The sequence below is a fragment of the Pseudorasbora parva genome, chromosome 14 (assembly GCF_024679245.1).
Source record: "Pseudorasbora parva isolate DD20220531a chromosome 14, ASM2467924v1, whole genome shotgun sequence".
NCBI classification, from domain to species: domain Eukaryota; kingdom Metazoa; phylum Chordata; class Actinopteri; order Cypriniformes; family Gobionidae; genus Pseudorasbora; species Pseudorasbora parva.
Genome location: NC_090185.1, coordinates 15,001,725 through 15,007,724, shown reverse-complemented (window position 1 = coordinate 15,007,724; position 6,000 = coordinate 15,001,725).

Sequence of the window (6,000 nt, the reverse complement as noted above, 5' to 3'; positions counted from 1 at the left end):
AAGCGGGGGGCTCCGAGACAGAAGCTCACCACTCGCTACCAGAAGCGGCTGTGGAGAGGCTGTCCTCATCATCCTCTGGCGACGGGCCACCGAAGGAAACCGAACAGGCCGCTACATGAGAGGGACGCTGTTCCTCCTGGGTGAAGGTGACCGGCGATGGCGAGGCACGCGGGGAGTCATCCGGCGTGCAGTCGCCAGACCGTTCCGGCAGTCTCTGGTCGCGGCGTTTCTTGCGGCACGGCCCAGCGGCAGGAGGAGGGACCTGGTCGAAGTTGGCGAGGCGAGCCCGAAGGGTCTGCAGCGCCATCTCATCGCACTCGGGGCAGCCGCCCTGAGAGAGTGCGAGCTGCGCGTGGTCCCATCCAAGCATGCCACACAGATGACGTGACGGTCGCCGCCAAGGAGAGGAGCTCTGCAAGAGCCACAGGAAATGCGAGGCATTTGAAACAACGCCCCGCGCTCTTTTAGGAGAAGAGAGTAAAAAGGATACGATCGCCGGATGGCGTAGCTGGAACGGCAGAGAAGGCGGAGAGGGAGTCCGTCGTCCTCAGCTGCAGGTTCCGCTGGTGCCTTTTCGACGGCGGTTGCTTCTTCCGGAGGTCAGCGAAGGTATCGCTGAAGGAGATAAAATCTGACACCTATGGTGAAATTAGGGCTTTATATAGCCTCCTGTATGCAAATATAAGCACCTTTTTTCGGCGGGCTTCTGGAACGCCCCCATTGGCTCGTTCCTCTCAGCCGCCTCACCATAGGTTCCTGCAGTTGCCGTAGCCCGGCCAATCAGAGCGCTCCTCGCGCTGAGCTATGGCCGTTCAGCGGCACTGCACTTTACATGGATACCTTTATTATAAAGTTTTGCTTCATATTCTCGAGAAAAGGAGTTTTTCCATACGTAATACGAGGAACCTCTCTTGAAAGGGAACACTCAGTTTCAGTCAATCTCATGTCAATCTTGAGTACCTATAGAGTAGTATTGCATCCTTCATATCTCCGAAAAGTCTTTAGTTTTATTATATTTATAAAAGAAATATAGGCTGTACCGAGACTTTCCGGAAAAAAAACGAGCGGATGGAGGCGTATCGTGTGGGCGGAGCTAAAGAATGATGACCTCACAGCTACAGCACTAGAGCGTCTGAAAGCTGACATCGTCATGTGTGGAAAAGAACATGTTACCCTAATAAACCACGGCTATCAATCAGATTCAACTAATACAGATATGATCCAGAATCAGATTCGGAGGCTAAAATAAATTGAACAGGAGAAGCAACAACAGCAGGACGTCCGTCTCTGTGGTATGTAAGTTACTGTATTTAGTGGCCTGTCAACATTTGCATTTGCTTACTCGTGGTATATGATCACATGATTTCGTTTATGGACTATTGTATGCGACTAAACCTTAGCAGTAGAAAGGAAAACAGTTTTGCACGTCAGATAGTGTATAAAAAAACAACGGAGTAGCCCATTTGAATGACGCTTTGTGAGAACGTTAGGTTTAAGTTTTGGGTGGTTTAACAATAAACAAACTGACACCTTTATTGGTCAGCTAAACAAATGTATTTAAACACACACCATAGATTACATTGATAAATTAACTAACGATATACACGATCGTCTTGTTTACTGATGTTTACTTACGTGACGATAGCCAACAACACAGACATTTGAAGCAGTTTTACTCACCGCCTGCTTCCAAAGCACGACCGTGAACCTTTATCGCTGGGACCGCTCCGTCAAAAACACACTTCTTAGGTGACATTGTCGATTTCATGAAGTCCTGTGACAGCAGTGACCGTGGAGATCCACTTTTGCTACACGACTGAAGCGTGATGTTGTGACGCTTCTCGTCATTTCTGCTTTCAAATCGGTTCAAATGCAGTGCTGCCTTCCCGGAATGCTATGCGGGCGCATTAAAGTTGCTTGACGTCACCTATAGGAATAAAGTGGAGCGCGGCGCGACAGAAGTGTTCACGGACGAGTGGATCTGCACCTTGAGAGCAGTGTTAATGGGGCGTGCATTTGCTCTCGAAAAAAAACTCTCTGAAACTTGTGAGAAACCGGAAGGAGTATTTTTAACACAGAAATACTCCATCAAACGTCCAACATTAGTTTTTGAAACTTTGTCTATGTTTAGGGTGGGAATCCAAGTCTTTAACAGTGTAAAAAGCTCAGTATGCATGAAACAGCATTTCACAATACATATAACATGTATCTAAATTTCAAATCAAATACTGACACCAAAGAATTGATAAATAAACAAATGGAAACAGCCTGAGCATGGAGGTCAATCCATGCTACAAAAGCTGAGATCAGTGTCAAGAGTGTGTAAAAAACATGTTTTTTCAGTCATTTATTGCAGTTAGACCTTTAGAGACACAGAGTCAAGTAAACCCTTCAGCTACATGACATAAAATAACTATCAGTTACGTTTCACAGGCTGACGACAATTAAAATGAAAATAAAATCTGATATCTAAAGCGGTTATGCAAAGTTTATTCAAAACAGCCATCAAAATAAAGAAATGTCATCCAATCTAAATCTACACATCTAAACATTCTCAACAAGAACATGCATGTAAAAATTCTAGTGCTGATAAAAGTCATCTGTGTTGGCACGGATGGTTGCATGCAGACCGCTAAAGACAAAGAATGAAGTTCAACAAGGTTTTAATAATAATATTCCACAGACAGGAAAACACAATGTGTTCCGCAACACACACTAAACGTAACGGAGACCGGACAACTGTGGTGAGGATGGCGAGTGCTGTATCTTCGCCTATGACTCCTCAGAAAGCCTTATCATCACTCCTCCATGTCCTACAAGATGGCTGAGTTCGAGTGGTTTCCCAGTCATAGGATGGAGGATGGAGCGAGGAAACGAGGAGGGATATTGAGAAGTACCCACGAAGTGCTGATTGCACATCATTAAGCTGATAACTCACAAATATCAGCTTACTGAAATAACCAGTTTTCCCGTTTATATGCAAATCAGTAAACTGACAACGCAAGTAAACGTTTACTTTATTAATAAACCGGGTTATTACTCAGCGGGAGATTCTCATGCGGTTTCAGATGCAGCGTTTTGACTGAACCTCTTCTACTTCTGCTGCATGAGATGAGAACACATCTTTACAATTTTCTGGGTCTTAAAAGAGTCTGTGTTTGTGATATATGTCCTTATTTCATGCAAAACGCTCGCTCTGTCTGGATGCGTTTAAGTCTGATCTAAGTTCGCATTTTTGTCACCTATGCCGCTCAAAATCCCGGTTTATGCTTACGCCGTTTATGACCTTACTCCGATAAAAGAAAACGGGTTACCACATTTACATGACCATGTTCACTGATGGCTTATTAGACATAATTGGCTTAAGAACATGCATGTAAACACACTCATTCTGGAGACAGGAGCTAGAGGTCTGGGAAATGTATGCTCTGCCCCAAATCATATACTATCCGTCATAGTATTCGAAAAATAGAATTAGGCGCTGTTTACACGTACATGGTTATTTTTAAAAAACGAAGAAATATTACCTTCGTTTGCGCCCTTCGTTTACACTCAAATGGAGAATTTGCCTCTGAAAACGAGTCTTTCAAAAAACTCCGGCCAGAGTGGAGATTTTGAAAATCTTCATTTGAACGTTTGTATGTAAACGGAGACAAACGGGTGTTTAGGCAGCCAACGCCACAGTATGCGCCAGAGTTCGCACTTACGTCAAAAGTGCGACCTATGTTTACATGTGATTGTAGAAGCTTTCAGAGTAGCAGTCGCATTTATGTTGGTGCAAACTTTTCTCGTGTTTTTGCATTTGCAAAGACAACTGCTCCATTATGTTGAGGAGCAGAGAAGAATGAGTGCTCGGAGGTCAGCAATTTTGCAACAACTTCTCCCTCAAACACAAAGAACTAGCCCGCGTCACCGCCAGCGCCGCCGGGATTCTGATTGGCTTACGTTTGCTTGAGCTTCTCATTACACCGCCACTTACAGGTTTGGCATGCTCTTGACCATATATACACAGCTACGTGTGCATGTTATATATGAAACCGGAGAGGTTGAAAATGTCCGTTTATGAAAATAACGTGTAAACGTAGCCTTAATATGTCCCAAATCATAAAATAAAAAAGAGTATTCCAAAGATACCTGGATCTACTATTTCCGGACAGAATTTGATTCATTTGACCATTAACTTTTAAATGCATCCTTATATTTCAACTGAAAACAAATGAGGAGTGTCCCTGCATTAAAGACCCACGAATGGCAGATCAACGTGCTAGCCATGTCTGTAGTCCGTTAAAGATGACGAAGTTGTATGTCAAAGCTTGCATAGGCCTACTCGTCTGCTACACACTTAAAAGTATGCACTTTTTCTACACAAAACGAAATACATACTTTTAGGTCGTGGTATAAGTAGGCGAATTGGGATGCAGCATTTGTGTTGAAAGTGACAAATTTCTATAGAGGGTATGCATTGACATCACTTTCCTTACAATTTAATAATAATAATGCAGCCATGAATAGTCTTTTTCTGACATGTATGAGCCTGGTTTATTAGTGTCAGAATTTCGAGAGTAAATCCCACATTTATATGCAGATGGGCCTGTTTATTGAACCATAGCATATATGTAGCAGCTTGTCTAAAATGGAAAATAAAAGTTCTTTAAACTCTGATTATAGGCCTATTAATTAATATAATGATTATTAATTATACATAGGCCTATATATATATATATATATTCTATATCAGTGGTTTTCAAATCTGTCCTGGAGGCACCCCTATCCTGCATATTTTGCAAGTTTCCCCAATCAGACACACCCAATTTAGTTCTCACGTCTCTACTAATGAGCTGATGAGTTGAATCAGGTGTGATAAATGAGGGAGGCACACAATATATGCAGGGCTGGGTTGGGGTGCCTTCAGGACAGCTTTGAAAACCACTGCTCTATACAGCACGCAAGAGCGCTCCCTTTATATTCACTAAAAGCTGTCACTCGTTCAATGAATGCGACCTCACATAGTTCCGTTGTATTACTCGGTTAAGCGACGACACAATGAATCTTTTATTTATATAATATCCATACTTAGAGAGGATTAGCGCACCTGCAGAACTCATCACTGGACAAAAACTCGAGCGGTGAATGGATTCTAACTTCAACACCTGTGATTGACTATTGCTTTAGAAATCAACAAACATGCCTGTGATTGGCTGCATTACTCTGAAGCGAAAACACTTTGGAAATTGAATCATTGAAAGTTAACTTCTCCCAACAATTTTTTTAAAACAAAACTTTAAATATATTAACACAACTGACTTCCTTACCAAAAATATGAAAAGGAAACTGTCACAATGTGTTACTAGTTTCAAGTATATATTTAGTATTGAAATGTAGAGAACTCAACTAAGTATTATCTCCTACTCCTTACAAAATTTCTCATGTGTAGGCTACTCCTATTCCTTGTTTTCAGTTTGTTGACTTAACTGTGTGTATTAAAGGGTACATAACACACACACACACACAGTTTCTGCCAATCTCATCTCATGTTAAGCTTGAGTAGGTGTTGCATCTTTCATATAGGTTTATTATATTTATAAAAGACATAAGCAGATAAGCTTCTTTCCGAAAACAGCCGAGCAGTGGGCGGAGCTGAAGAGTCGCGCGCACACAAACAAAATACGTCATCGTTTTATCCCTGGATAACTTTCTATTCTTTAATCGTTTGTGTTGTTCAAATTTCATGCAGTTTCACTCACCGCATGTGGTTTCAAGAAGAGTATAGATCACTCAAGACCGGGAACAAACAAACAAACTATTATAAATAATACATTTCTAAAAATGTTTGGTTCCATAAATGGAACCGTCAGTAATGGTTCTGACATGAGGGAGAAATCAAAACTAATAAAGACTGAGAATTAAACAAACAAAAAAAGCAACGTTTTAGTAATTAGTGAATAAAACCTTTGAATCGTCACGAGTCAGAAGACGACCACAAACACTTCACAGATCAAG